At 45.2% G+C, this 16,000-nt stretch overlaps 1 protein-coding gene across 13 annotated transcripts in view; it reads left to right on the forward strand.

Annotated features, from left to right (window-relative positions):
* The window catches only part of PPFIBP1 (PPFIA binding protein 1), a 198,659-nt gene that overhangs the window by 62,993 nt on the left and 119,666 nt on the right, over window positions 1-16,000 (forward strand). Inside the window, exon 2 of one of the 13 annotated variants that reach the window (XM_053258668.1) lies at window positions 10,186-10,284. The exons of the other annotated variants lie outside the window; for them this stretch is intronic. The gene's annotated coding sequence lies outside the window, so the exon portion shown is untranslated. The remainder of the gene's footprint in view (window positions 1-10,185; window positions 10,285-16,000) is intronic. 13 annotated transcript variants of the gene reach the window in all.

Genomic DNA, 16,000 nt, shown 5'->3' on the forward strand with positions numbered 1-16,000 from the left:
GCAGCCACAGAGAAGGCGTAGCCCTGAGTTGCCCCCAGATGGACTGGTGGCATCTAAAAAGGGACTTCCCCAGATTAGCTTTACAGGTAGCAGGGTTCATGATAAAGAAGGCAATCTCTTAAATACCTTGGAACTAAGCTGTTCAGGGCTTTATAGCTAATGTCAGCTAATGTATAGCTAATGTTCAGGGCTTTATAGCTAAAGCATTTTGTCTTTAGCTTGGAAACATATTGACAGCCATTTCTTTCAGAACTGGTGTTTGATTGTCCCTTCGTGTTTTCCCAGAGACCAGTTTGGCTACCGCATTCTGTACCAGTTGTAGTTCTTGAACTATGTACAAAGGCCGGCCCATGTCGATTACATTACAGTAGCCAAGCCTGGTGGTCACCAGCACATGTACTACCATTTTAAGGTCATGGGTATAGTGGACATATTGGCTGAAGCTGATAAAAAGTGCTCCTGGCCATTGCCTCAGTCTGAGACCAGAGAAAGTTTTGGATTCAGGAGCACTCCTAAGCTATGTACCTGATATTTCAGGGGGAGCACCATCGAGCACAGGCAGATCTAAACCATTTCTTGAGTCTTGACCCCACAAAATCAGTACCTCCATCTTAATTGGATTCAACTTCAGTTTATTATCATTCATCCAGCCTCTGGGCAGACATTTAGGGAAGTTATGCCATTTCCTGATAGGGAGAATAGATTTGGGTGTCATCAGCATAATGATAACACCCCACACCAAACCTCCTGATGATCTTTCCTGATAAAAACGCTTTCATGTAGTTGTTAAAGAGCATTGTAAACAATATGGAGTCTTGTGGAACTCCATACAGTAACTCTCCCTTTGTAGAGCAACAGTTCCAAGTAATATTAGCTGGAATCTACCATAGAGGTCGGAATTGAACCACTGTAGATGAGGTGCCACCTAATCCCACCTCCCTCCGGTGATCCAAGAGGATACAATGGTTGATGTATCGAAAGCCTTTGAGAGGATCCTTTGAAAGGATCAGCAAACTCCCTCTTTCAAAAGCCAATTGGAGATCATCCAACAGGCCGGCCAAGGCAGTCTCCACCCATAGCCCACCAAAAAGCCAGTTTGAAATGGGTCTAGATAATCAGTTTGCTCCAGGACTATCTAGGTTTGAGAGGCCCCCACTCGCTCAGTCACCTTGCCCAACCATGGGAGACTAGAGATGAGCCTGTAGTTGCCTAACTCTGAGGGGTCCAATGTAGATATTTCAAGTATGGTGTAATGATAGCCTCCTTAAAGATGATGAGACATCCTAACATCCCTCAGAGAAGCATTTATGATGTTACCAGACCCTGTCAGACAATCTGATTGTTAGATAAAATAAGCCGAGTTGGGCAAGGGTCAAGAGAGCAGGTGGTAGGACGCACAGTTGGAAACAGTTCATCGACATCTTCAGGAGTAACAAACTGAGAGTGATGTAGTCGAACCACATAAGAGGAGTTGCTGGATGCCTCCATAACAGACTCTGCCCTAACTGTAGAACCCAGTTGGAGCCTGAATACAGTTTTAATTTTGGATTCAAGGAGTGGGGCTTGTATTAGACTTCACACAACCCTAGATAACTCCACTGGACATGAACTTGGGGGTGCAATGCGGGCAGAAATGAATTGTTGCTTTGCCATGCATAGACCTTCAGATGTGCTCTTTGTGGTAACCTGTTGGATTTGAGTCCTTCTCTTTCATGTTCTAGTCTACTTTGCTGCTTCAGCTCCCATAATTCTTCTGAACTAGCTGAACCCGCTTAAAGCCTCTGTGCGGTAGTTTACTTACTTTTTGGAGTTTTATTTTTTGGTGGGCAGGTCAGCTGCTGGGGAATGACACAGTACTTCCCCATCCCTCTTACCCCAGTGTCTCCCCTTCCATCCCCCCACCTCTTGCCTTAGTGTTGTCTTTTAAAGACCCCAGGGTTTTTTGGGGGGGGTATTTTTTGGTGGGTAGGTCAGCTGCTGGGGAATGACACAGTACTTCCCCCCCCACCTCTTGCCCCAGTGTTGGCCCTAGAACTCCCTGTTGAGTGTTGAGTGTGGCTACTGTTGGCCCCTTCCCTCCCACCCTCAGTACTTTTTTGGGGGGTAGGGGGGAGTCGTGATTGTTTTTCCTCACAGTCTGGCTCTCCATAGCTTTGTTCTCCCCCACACCCCCCATACAGCCCTTCAGTCCCCCCGCCTGCCTGTTACTCTACCATGGTCCTTTTTTCTGTCAGTCTTTTCATCAAGTCCCTCAGTCTCCATCTCAACTGAGCAGGTACTGTGGCAGATACAGGAAGCGGCCATCTGTTGTTTAACTGCTCTCTTTTGCCGTGTGCCTGTCAAATGTCTCCAGCGTCACATGTCCCCCTACTGGCTCGCTCTCATGACCCCTCCCCCTCCCCCTCTCTCTCCTTCCCCCTCCCTCCCCCTCTCTCTCCTTCCCCCTCTCTCCCCCTCTCCTTCCCCCTCTCCCCCTGCCCCTCTCCCCCCTTTCCCCATCCCCTTTCCCCCTCTCCATCCCCTCTCCCCCCCTCTGTGCTCTTCCCATGGGCTTTTCCTTGGGCTGGCCTGGACCCAGCCTTTCCTTGCTGTGGCTGTGCTGCCTCGGCACTGCCGGGTTCAGCGGCTCACATCCAGCGGCTCTGGCTGGCAGGTCCATTTTGCCCGGCCACTGCCGCTGGCCTCCAGGGCTGGGCCCGCTGCCATCGCTTGCCTGGGTGTGCCTTAGCCAATCAGGCAACTCCACACAGAGCATCTGTGAGCTCTTTGGGGCCGGCGGTTACCTATCCCCTCTCCCCCCTTCTGCCCTTGTCTCCATTTCCAGTCCCAGCTGCCTCTCCTCCCCACCACTACTTCTGCCCCCCCTTTCTCCCCCACTCCTGGGCCTTGCCTCCATGGCTGGGCTGGGCCTGCCGCTGCTTCTGGCCTCTGCGGCCAGGCCTGCTACTGCCGCGGTGACCAGTCCTCCTGGGTGCGCTTCAGCCAATCAGGCCCCTCCGCCACGCAGCCAATCAGCTGGGTGCTGGGCCGCACATTCCAAGGCATACCCAGGAGGAAAATAGATAGATAGATAGATAGATAGATAGATAGTTACCACTGGGCTAATTTTGAAGCAGGTTGGAGAGGATGCTTAGGACTGATTGTGTTTACTGCACTAGTGAGCATCAACAGAATCATTGGCAGAGCCAACTCAAAACTCTTCCAAGGCTTCTTGGGATCCCATTGGATCCAATAACCTCCTCAGGCTGACCAACCTAATAGGTCTGTCTTTCCTACAGAGGTGGGTTGTAGTTGCAAGTCATACCTTAATCAGATGGTGGTCAGTCCATGACAATGGGGAAATAACAGGAGTCTCCACCCACAGAACACCACCTTGGGTCAGGGTAAAAGACCAAAACAAGCTTGTGACCAGCAACATGTGTCGGTCCAGAGACTACCTGGGATAGGCCCATAGTTGTCATGGTCACTATGAACTCCTAAGCAGCTCCCTATGACCCAGTCCCATAGTGAACATTGAAGTCCCCCACTACCAACAATCTGGACAACTCTTAATGTCAACCCTGCAGCTCTTGACACACACAGAGACACACGATATATAACATCTCTCATGTATTTGCACAAGATTATTCTTGCAACTGAATCCCTCTTGAGTGATAAGACTTTTTCTTCCCTTCTGATGCATGATCCCATAAAATGTTTACAGCTGACAGCATCTTTTTCTGCTAGAAAATGATTGTGCATTTGGTCATTAAATTTTCCACTTGTAGAAAAATGCACTCTGTTCATGATTTCAGTCTCCCTCACACACTTAGAGTAGCATGACAGTGGGAGAAAAAAACCTTATCATTGCTTAATCATATTTGTCACCTTCCTGGTACTTGGCATCTTAAAGAAGCTCAGCCACCATTAAGTAATTAATAATTACAACTGAATTGCATAGTAGTTAGTACAGTCTCTGACTGAACAAAAATCTTAACCAACTTGCCTAAGGCTTATGAGAGTCTCAACAAAACAAGGTTAGGAGATAATTACTGACTGATTTGACTTTCCCATTCATGTAACACTGTAACTTTCCTCTGATAGTTTGATCGGTGTATCGTGTAATGAAAGTCAGGTTTAAATTCACAAGAATAACAAAAGAAAGAAAAGAGAATATTTAAGCTAAGCCTTGTTGCTTCATTTGCTCTGATAGCACTGCAGGTTTAGGAGTGTCAGTGTGGTTCCTGGAAAGTAAGAGAAACATTTGGAATTTTAAGCTTTATGATACCTTCTAGCGTGGGGACTTTTAAAATCCACATCTAAATACTTTCTAAATTGATCAGAGCAACCAACACTGTGTAGGCCGAAGGATGGCTGTAAACTAAGACTCTTGGTGTCCATAGGCTCTTCTAATGGTCCCTACTTCTACAGTGGACAGTCATTAGCAAGACTGATTACTTTGTACACTCCCTCATCTGCACAAAACGAAATTCTGCTACACAGCTTTTTTTTAGTACAAACAGATTTTTATACTACCTCCCTCATCTTGGCCTTCTGTTCATGGGAAGGGGACACTGAGCAATGCAGGATACTGCAGCAATGCTTCCAGTTACTGTGAATCTTATGCAGCCATCTCTCTGGTTTCAGCAGGCATTGCTGAAACGTTCAATCAAATGCTTGCAGCTAAAAAAGCTAGAAACTTGTTTTTAAAAAGTAATAAGTGAGATTCTCAGGTAGCTGTACTCTGCAGCAAATACCACATTCATCATTCCCACATGTAAATTATCTATATATATATTTCTCCTGGGTGTGCCTTTGAATGTGTGTCCCGGCCGCCCAGCTGATTGGCTGGGCGGCATAGGGGCCTGATTGGCTGGCACACCCTGGAGAATTGGCCGGCGGTGGGCCTGGCCTGGCGATGGTGGCCGCAGGCCCGGCCGCGGAGGCGAGGCAGTGGGCCCAGCTGTGGCGGCGAGGCAGCGGGGGCCCCGGCCATGACTGTTCCACTGGGCCCGGCAGCCTGGGCCTGTGCCAGCCCAGAGAGTGGGGCAGAGTGGGGGGAGAGGTAGCCTGCCTCAAAGAGGCTGGCCATAGAGGCTGGCAAGCAGCGGCAGTGGGCCTGGTGGGCCATGGAGGCGGCACTTGGCACGGTGGGCCTGGCAGCAAAGGCGGCATTTGGCCCGTTGGCGGGCCCGGCCGCGGAGGTGGCTCACGGCCAGGCAGCGTTGGGACCGGCTGCCGAGGCCAGGTGCCCATGGGAGGCTGGGGTGGGAGGGAACCGGGTGGCGCGACTTCCCTGTTCATCGTCTGGGAGGAGGTGCAGTGGTGGGGCCACTTTTGGCTCCCTGCCACCCGGTAAGTAGAATAAAATAAAATGCAGGGGGAGGTGAGAGGTCAAGAGAGCGGGGGGAGGACAAGAGAGCGAGGGGGAGGGCAGGGGGAGGGGGAGGGGAGGATAAGAGAGAGTGGGGGACAAGAGAGAGTGGGACAGGGGGAAGGAGGGCAAAAGAGAGTGGGGCAGGGGGGAGGGGGCAGGAGAGACGGGCAGGAGGGTGAGAGAGGGGTGGGAGAGGGAAGGAGGGCAAGAGAGTGTGGAGGGAGGGAAGGGGGCAAGAGAGAGAGTGTGGAGGGAGGGAGGGAGGGAAGGAAGGGGGCAAGAGAGAAAGTGTGGAGGGAGGGAGGGAGGGAAGGGGGCAAGAGAGAGAGTGTGGAGGGAGGGAGGGAGGGAGGGAAGGGGGCAAGAGAGAGAGTGTGGAGGGAGGGAGGGAGGGAAGGGGGCAAGAGAGAGTGGGGAGGGAGGGAAGGGGCCGAGGGAGGGAGGGGGTGCTAGAGAGAGTGGGGAGGGAGGGAGGGGAAGGGGCAAGAGAGAGTGGGGCAGAAGGGAGGGAGGGGGAAACAGCCGGCCCCAAAGAGTGCACAAATGCTCTATGCGGGTTGGCTAGTAAATGTATTATTTTAAATGTTAAGCTGGTCTAAGGACCATAATAAATTTACTTACTTACTATTCCCACAGAATTGCAGTATATGCATAGCTGGTCATTGGTCTCAGTTGCATCTGAGGCAATAGTTGAATATAAAGTAGTAGTAGTAGTAGTAGTAGTAGTAGTATGTTTGTTGCGGTCACAGACCAGATTAACAGAGTTGAATATAAAACTGATTTTGTTGGACCTACTAGTTTTTGCTAGTAGGAGACCGTGTACCAGCTTCACAGAGGCTTTCGTGTAGGGGCAACAAAAAGCTTGTCATCTTGAAGAACTGTGAAAATGGAGGTCAAAACAAAAGGCACTGCTTTCTATTTATTTAAAGCAATCCTGTCCCACCCTTCCACCAATATAGGTCTCCAAGGCAGTTTATAACAAATAGATGGTTTATCAATATATCTAGTTCTGTCAACTGCTGCTAGTTGGAGGGCTATAGGCCACATCCAGCCTCTGAGGCAAGATGCCTCTAAATACCAGTTGCAGGGGAGTAGCAGTAGGAGAAGGCATGTCCTCAGCTCTTGCCTGGGGCTTTCCAGAGGCATCTGGTGGGCCACTGTGTGAAGCAGAATGCTAGAGAGCCCATGAGCCTGATGCAGCAGGGCTGTTCTTATATCAAATGTGATATGTTATATCTTGTGTATATATTCAACAAAAATTAGGGGTGGGCATGAGGAAGATTACTCAAAGTCCTATTTGAAACTAAAAGGGCAATTTTTAATTTCAGTGGGACTTAGCCAGTATTTAGAACCTACTAGATTTCATTCAGTGTGCGTGTGTGTACGTTCACTCACTCACTCTTGAGTACTAGCAAAGTAGGCATGATCCTGGCTGTTTGATGTGCAGGTCTCCAGTGGTAGTGGGTTGATGTATATGCTTGGATGAATTTAGTCATGGAATCCTGTCTCACAATCCATGCCTTTGAAGCACATGGATTCTTGGGAGGCCACTGTACATTTTCCATGTGGCCAAACAATTGATCCTCCAGTACTGAAGGGCAGATCTCTGCCTTTCATTATCAAAGGATGTAAGGCCTAACCATGTTGTCTCTAAACTTGCAGTATATTGGAAAATGCAGGTGAGCTGTCTAGAGCTGCGGACACTTACAATGTCTGGAGCAACATATGCCTTGAGATTTGCATGTGGCAAAGAGCAAATGCAGAGGGGAAGACTCTTGTGACTAAGAACAGTTTTTCCTATAGCTCAGTTCATTGCTGACAGTGAACAGAAGTACCTAATGGAAATATAGATGGCACTAATGAAATGAAATCAAATGGAACCTCGCACCTTAGATTCCTGTTCCATCTAAAACAGTCCAGAGTCTTTGGAGTGGCAACACTAGGATTTTTTGGAATTCTATTATACTTTGGACATATTATGTGAAAACCCAGGTCCCTTGAGAAGTCCATAGTGCTGGGAAATGTTGAAGGAGAGAGAAGACTATAACGACCAGCATTAAGGTGGATGGACTTGATTATGACAGCAGTGAATGTACCACTGAGAGACCTAAAGGCCAAGTTGAAGACAGATAATCCTGGAGAGAATCCATCTATGTAGTTGCTAAGAGTTGACATCAGCTTGACGGCATTCAGTCAATCAATCAATGTGCTTTTGAATACTATGTGTGTTTAATAAGGGTCTCCTTGTTTAAGACACATAATTAGAGAGTTTGGTGCTGTGGAGATCTTGGGAACTGTAAGACTGCCTGTGTTCTTCTGATGTGTTTTTACTTGGGTATAGTAACCGAGTCTTGTTGGGGTGCTGAAAGATAGAAAGTACAGGAAGTAGAAGCAGATTTATCCTCTGTGTAAAAATTTAGGGAACATTTTGCCTGTCTTGATAGTTGTAGAGACAATTGTGTGTGTGTTTGTGTTTGTCCGTGCGCATTTAAACAATATATTTCCATAAAGATTCAAGTTGTTATACAACAATAAAGATGAAAACAAAAAATTGATGAAAGTACAAGAATTAGTTAAAGCTTTGCATTTATAGAATAAAGCACATTAAAATCCAATAATTGTATGAGAAGTGCTACAGGTGTGTCTGTCAAGGTTTTCATGGAGAGGTGAAAAACTGGTTAAGAGGGTGTCGGCTTAATCTTCCAGGGTAGGGAGTTTTATGGGGCTTTTAGAGGTGAGCACATCTTGTGTTTCCAGCAATCTGCATCTTTGCACACCTTGCAATTTGCATTTCTGTACAATAAAGAAAGTGTGAGTGCAATTAATTACTATAGCTGACTTTGTAGAAAGTCTCTGTGAACATTAAACAACTACTTAGATACTGCTTTAGGGCACTTTTGCAGGGGAAATCTCAATAGCAGTTTCAAGTCCAGTTTTTCAAAATGCCTAACAACTACATTCTGAGAACCAAACTGCTACTGGGATAATGAAACTCATTTTGTGAAAAAGGTATTTAATCTGTTTGGCAAAAATGGACAGGGATGTGGGTGTGGAAATTGCTTCCAGAATATCTTGATCTTGAAGATTCTTTTGGAGTATTTCCTGTAGTTTTCCAAGTAAAACTGGTCAAGTCTTTCTTAAGCTGTTTGATGAACATTCTTGATTAACTGTTTGATTCTGGGTATGCCGTCTTCTTGGAGAAGTAGTGTAAGGTGGGAGGGAGAATTGTTCACATCCAGATGTATGGTCTGGAGATGTAAACCATAGCTGTTTATTTTCAGATGTGTTTAGTATTTCAGTCAGGCTAATTTAGCTTGCTGCCTTGTTAAGTTTGAGATGGGCAGGCTTGTGAAATCTACTTGTTCTTGTTTTTGTTTTTTGCTGGAATTCACGTCAGTCAATTGAAGCCAGGCACAAAAAGGTGTCTGGGCTGGCGGTGTGCGGGGTGGACAGACCCTTAGAATTAAGAAGCAGAGTGGCTCTGAGCACTTGCTCAGCCAAGGAATTGGAAAACTGGGACTGAGTGAGTGTGCATGCTCTCTCTCTCTCTCTTTTAGAAGTTTGTCTTTTTCTGTTTCACTAGAGTCAAGCACATACCGATTTCCTGCAGATGACCCAGAAATCTACCAGTAAATTTTAAGCTATCTTCTCCAGCCTCTGCATTAATTAATTAATGTGTTAGTTAATGTTTTTGGATCCCACCCTGCCCCAGGGAAGTTCCAAAGTTCCATACTATATGGGGGAACCCTCTGTAGTTTGTTGCTGCCCTCTACAGATAAGCACTGAACACACCAAAGCACCAGAGGCATGGCCAGCAAATGTAGAGATATGGAGTGGGGGATCGGCATGTTTTTGTTGCACCCAGCATATATTTAGTGTACTTGGAAGGCATAACACATAGGAAGCTGCCATATATTGAGTCAGACCTTACGCCCATCTTGCTCAGTATTGTCTACACAGACTGGCAGTGGCTTCTCCAAGGTTGCAGGGATCTCTCTCAGCCCTATCTTGGAGATGCCAGGGAAGGAACTTGGAGCCTAGATGCTCTTCCCAGAGTGGCTCCGTCCGCTAAGGGGAATATCTTACAATGCTCACATTTCTAGTCTCCCTTTCATATGCAACCAGGGCAGATCCTGCTTAGCTTAAGGGGACAAGTCATGCTTGCAACCACAAGACCAGCTCTCTTCGCTCCTGCACCTGCAAAGAACTAAGATAACCCATGTATACTATGTGCTATATAGACACAATAGGGGTGGGTAGGGCATGATGCTTTGTGAGGTCTATGGAACAAAGTTTCAGATAATGCAAATGAAGTGCATAGTTCCCAAGGCCACTAGTCAAATTCCCCAAGGCCACTAGTCAAATTCCCCAAGGCCACTAGTCAAATTCCCCAAGGCCACTAGTCAAATTCCCCAAGGCCACTAGTCAATTTGATCTGATTGGTCAAGCCCTCAATAGGATGGGCGTGGGGAGTACCCATGCTACTGATTAAGTCAAATGAAACATTTAGTGGAGCAAACCAAAATCCATGCCAATAATGTCTGGGAAAGAAATATCGATGGTGACTAAGCTTCTTTTAAGTATAATCTCCATTAGTATTTTAAGCATTCCCCCCCCCCCCATGCTTGCCCCTTCAAAAACAAAGCATAACCAATGGTAGGCGCCACAGGCATGTTGCCTGTATCAACAGTGCTGAAGCTTTCTCATTCAAACCAGACTTTGGACTGATGTTGTTGGGCTCTGTGAAATCTGACAGAATCGCAGCAAGGTGGAATGGCTTCAGGTCAGTAAACTTGTGTATGACCTTTTATGTCGCTTAACATTTACAGATTCCAAAGAGCCATGTGTGAATGCATGATGACAGCAGCACTGAACAAACATGCAAAACAGCAGGGGTACTAGCAAAAGCTACAAGCGGGTAGTAATTGGTAAATATTATTTCCACCTATCCCTTTACAGGGCTAACCTAATATGTTATGACAGCTAAATTCTGCTTTTGTTGTACTCTAGTCACACTTCTTTCTGTACACATTATTGGTAGGGGAAGAAAACCTCCAAGCCCCACATTTGATTAAGTTATTGATCAGGTTGTTAAAAATATTTAAGCATTTCCACATGTGGATTGCAAATAGGGTTAAAGGAGGGTAGAGTTAGTGCAGATAGCAGCAACTTTAGACCCACTTCTATTTTAATTCACTCTGTTTCTCCAGTCTCTCTCTGTCATCCATAACAATCCAAAATATGGTGGTTGTGCTGCTGTTTGCACAGTATGTCTTATATGAAAGAGAAGAGATAATATCTGTGAGGAAATAAAAATCTCCCAGGCAGACACTAAAAAGAGAAGTCCTTTAAAGATTCTGTTTGGGTTAGTGGGTCACGTGTTGTGCAAGCCTGACGTGGGTGCAACTGCCTAACCATAAGCCTAGTTGAGTACTGGAACCTACTCCTATGGAGACTGTGAATTCTCTTTTCTGGAGATAGTTCTAGAAAAACTTGGAATGGTATGTGGTGAGAACACTTTCAGATACAGGGTATTTTTGTTTCAGAACTCATCCTAATGTCAGTGATCCTTGTTTTCCTCTTATAGATTCAGGTAGGGAGGTTGCCAGAAAAAGGATAAAGACTTGCTTCTTAATCAGGCTGGAAAGATTGGTGACAAATGTAAAATGCACAAACTCTGGAGAAGATCGCTGGACCTATGCCAAATAAATGTCTTATAAGTTTCTTTGTCTACTTTAACACTGCAGAAATGCACATTTTCAGCCATCCCTTCTGTTGTATTTACACTTGTTCCAGAAGTGTTATATGAGTAAGCAAATGTAACATCAAATTGACCTTTGAAGAGATTTTGCTATGGGGGTAGGGGAGAGGGCGTGTGTGCGTGAAAAATGAGAAGGGGACGTACACACCTGAGTGATGGTGGCAGGAAACATGCGAGGGGGTGCAGTGTAGTGAATGTGGGCCCGCAGGATACTCAGCCTCTCACTCTCTTTAGGGGGGAGAGCTGATCTTGTGGTAGCATGCACAACTTGTCCCCTTAGCTAAGCAGGGTCTGCCTTGGTTGCATATGAATGGGAGGCTACATGTGAGCACTGTAAGATATTCCCTGGATGGAACCGCTCTGGGAAGAGCATCTAGGTTCCAAGTTCCCTCCCTGGCATCTCCAAGATAGGGCTGAGAGAGACTCCTGCCTGCAACCTTGGAGAAGCCGCTGCCAGTCTGTGTAGACAATGCTGAGCTAGATGGACCAATGGTCTGACTCAGTATATGGCAGCTTCCTATGTTCCTCTTACCAGCAAAAAAAAATATCCTCCTGCATTCAGTAATCTTAGAATCTTATGAGTCTGTGTTCATACATTATTTTTTAAAACCATGGTAACAGATGAGTGTTCAAAGCATGAATAATATCACACTCTATCCTCTTAAATGATCTGTGGTTGTTTTTACCAATACCCATTGCTATGCTTTATGCACATGCAGTTTTATACCTTGAGCAGCATTTAGCACAAACATGCATCCCCAAAATCTCAGATTGCATTTTAAACAGCTTTTCTAGCTTTTGTGGTAGTAGGCAATTTTTTTAAAAAAAAACAAAAACAGTATTTCTGAGAGTTTCAGAGTATTCAATATGGAGATTTTGTACCCTGTGTGGCTACATCTCATATGACTGCATGCTAAGAGCTTCCAGTTACTTCCAACAAGCTCATCATTGCATTTCATTTTGCCATTTTGTTGCCTTTGCCACTAACTCCTATCTGGTTAGAGAAAACTTCAGCTTCATTGTATCGTATGTAGTTTCTACAGTATTTATGCAAAATAATCACATTTATATTGCTTTGTGTAATTTTGACCACAGTGAGCTTTCTTGGTGCATATCTCTGTAAAGGCAGTAAAAAAAAAGGTTGTGCATATCTCTTCTTATAAAAATATTTAAAAGTCTTTGCATCAGTGCATGTGATTATTTTATATCAGCGCTAATACTTTCTAACTTCAGTTATCATAAACTGTATGAAAAGATAAGAAAAAATTTAAGTGTTCATCTTAATTTGTATGATACATATTGCAAGAATAATATCCATAGGCACACATTCTGCTGGAGGCAAAGAGGAATAATGGCTGTTGGAATTTGAGTTGGGGGTCTTATCCAGCAAGCTACCTGGGCTGAGGTGTCTGATCCTAGTGATGAGACAAAATCAGTTGGAGAAGCATACTACCCAGAAAGTAGTTCATGCAATGAGGGAAGTGTGGGGAGAGAAGTTGCTAGTGGGATTGGCAGCACCAAAGAAAAGCTTGCAGAGTCTTGTCAGGAAGCAGAGAAGGAACAAGCCACAGCAGAATGAGGAATAGTGTCTGGGAGCTACATGCATTAGGTGCTTTTGTTGCGTACACAAAGTCTACTAACAGGAAAGAAACGTTCCTGTTATAAGCAGTGGTGCACCTAGGTCATTTTGGAGCCTGGACCTGAAGGTCTTCAGAAGCCCCCCTAAAAATTTTTGTCCAGAAGCCTGCCACTGCCCTGTCACACCAATTTTTGCTGCCATTTGCACAGGTGGTGTGTGTGTGTGTGTGTGCGCGCGCGCGCGTGAGCCAATCAGGCCGTTCGCATGGTGGCGGCATTGGCGGGTGTGGTGGCTGGTGGGCCTGTCCATCCGGGTTCGCCTGCGCATTGTGAGTACCGTGATGTCACAGGCTTGAGACTTGCATTGGTGTAGGCCTGAACCAGACCGAAGCCATGTTACCTTTGATATATTCTGTCTGTGTAAGGGGGGCCATGTTGATTTATAGACCAGCATGATGCAGGCGTGCCTGGATGGACAGGCCCACCAGCCACTGTGTCTGCCGCTACTGCCACCACAGGGGAGGTCTGCTCAGCTAACCCCCCAACCCAGCCACGCATATGGTGGCGAAAATGGCTTAGATTGGTGCAATACAAAGTAGACAGATAAAAAACTTCAAGCAATAATAATAATTCATCCTAAAGTAAAAAAACCGGATTAAGTATTAGCGTCCATCTGATTCCATTAGCCACCACACAAAATTTGGCTACGTTATATGTAATGTCAGAATCATGGTCAGCAAGAAGAAAACAAACAAAAACCTCATCTTAATGTCCTGGAAGTTTTCTTGGTAAAAGAGCTAGAAGAGAAGTACAAGAATCTCAATAAAAATTTCAGAATAATAAAACATGAGCTGTAGAGCTCTATACTTAGGCACCATTAATTGCTAAGGTACCTAGCTGGTAACGTACATTAAACCATTTGTGATGTATAGGAGCCACTGTTTGAGGGCTAACTTGGCATGTTCATGGCCCCACACTATCAATAGCTCAGGAGAGAATCCAAGTGAATAGAATTTCTTAGTTGTTAATAATGTGCATTGTGATTGAAAGCCATCCTTCAGTATCAAAGGTCCCAAACCCTTAGGGAGAAAAATAAGCATTAACCTTAAACTACATCCTGCTAGCCAGACATTGGTTTCCACATTTGGTACATCTGCCTCTAAACATAAAATCACATTAGGCACACAGCAAGGCACTTGAAATAAGATTCTCAAAAACTTGGTTTGGGTTGTTTCTAAGGCTGTGAAATGGGACTATAAGGTGATTTGGGCACCCTATGCACAGCAGGGAAATGACTTGCCTAGCGAGCAAGAGGTTGCTGGTTCGAATCCCTGCTGGTATGTTTCTCAGAATATGGGAAACACCTATATCGGGCAGCAGCAATATAGGATGGTGTTGAAAGGCATCATCTCATACTGCACGGGAGTAGGCAATGGTAAACCCCTCCCGTATTATACTAAAGAAAACCACATTATTATTATTATTATTATCATTAATTCAATTTTTATACCGCCCTTCCAAGCTGGCACATGGCTCTGTGGTCTCCAGGAGTCAACACCAACTCGAGGGCACAACTTTACCTTTTTTTATAGGAGAAGGGCTGCTTTAGCTTTGTATAGTTTGATAGCAGCTGGGATAAACTGTCCACCTCTAGTTTCGAAAAAAGCCGAGATTGTTGAAATACCGCATTGGGCATTTTGCATTACAAACTCTTTATGCAAATTTAAACTACCTTTTGCTTGGAAAACTACTCCAAAATATTTCAAATGGTCAACTTGCTCGATTTTAAATCCATCAATACTTGAATTCGACCTCTTGGGGGACTTTGCAAACATCATGATTGTAGTTTTTTGGTAATTAACCTGCAAGGAATCTTCCTTGCAGTAGCATGCAAGACCCGCAATGCTTTTCTTAATCCAGTGGGGGACAGGGATGCAACCACGGTATCATCCGCATAAAGGAGCACAGATATGTGCTTAGATGCTAATTTTGGAGGGTGCTGATATAAATTACTTAGCCTCTCCACTAAGCAATTTATATAAAAAATTAAACACAAGTGGGGCTAAAATGCAACCCCGCCTTACACCTTTTGGGTAAGAATCTCTTCTGAAAGTTGTCCATGTGCATTACATCTAACTTGCAGGCCAGTGTTCTCATACAATTTGTAAATAAGAAGCGATCTCTGATCAATTGAGGAGGCTTTAAGTTTTCTCTGTAATTTCTCCTGTGAAATTAGAACAATTTCTGAATGATAATTTTGAGTGTGTTTTTTCTAACCAAATGATGGACCAAGCCCTGCTCTAAAGGTGAACATCTGGATCTCAATCTGGCTTGCTTCTCCGCTAGAATCTCTTCAATCAAGCAGTTTCTCATATAAATGGTGGGCATAAATATTTTAATAAGCTGATAGGGTGATAATCGACTGGATCATCTCTCCGGCCCTTTTATAATATACTGTATTTCTGACTCCTAAGATTTCTAGCATCTATTGAGAGTAGAGGAAAGGCATGGTGGAGACTTAACACTGCCCAGTCTCTTAACACTTGGTTTGTGAGCAACCCTGCAACTTGCACACTCTTCTCATTCCTTTCCCCATATCCCTCTTGTATACATCCCTCCCTTTTTTCAATTTTTTAAGCCCAACACAGTGCCATGTTAAGTCTCCACCACTGGTTTTGTTAACAATGACTTCTTATTTTAAGCCACAGTTGATAACTATGGGTAGAAGTGGGTCTGCAAATAGTGATTTGAGCTGGTCCTGTATAAAAATGGTGGCTTAAATGCAATTCTTCACCTTGTTGGTTTCGAAAATTAAAGAGATGGGGTTCTGAATGAGAGGAGAGGAGAGAGAAGTGCATCAGCTTGTGGGGTACTCCTGAGATAGGAGTTTAGCTCAAACTTACAGCTGCAAATGTGGGGAAGTCCCACACCATGCTGTCACTCACCACTTTCAACCATCTCAGTCACACTTATGGCCCCGTTTGTCTGTAGGGGGAGGTATCATGAGCATGATGTCCAGTGCTTCTGTGAGCTGTAACAACAAGTGATCAAAGTTGTTGCTTTTGGTAGCATCAGCCATCATGCTTATGGCTCCTCCCCATTCAGACAAATGGGGCCGTAGGTGTGAATGGGCTGGCTGGAGGGTGTGAGTGACAGTGAGGTGGGACATCCTGCCCTGTTTTGTAGTTGTAAGCATGAGGGTGGCTGACCTCAAGGCCTGAAAGGCCTTATGTGTTTATACCAGGGCCGAGACTCCATTTGACTTTAATGGTCTTGAGATCAGCCCAATCCAATTTGGTGAAGAA

The sequence above is a fragment of the Hemicordylus capensis genome, chromosome 5 (genome assembly GCF_027244095.1).
Source record: "Hemicordylus capensis ecotype Gifberg chromosome 5, rHemCap1.1.pri, whole genome shotgun sequence".
Lineage (NCBI taxonomy): Eukaryota > Metazoa > Chordata > Lepidosauria > Squamata > Cordylidae > Hemicordylus > Hemicordylus capensis.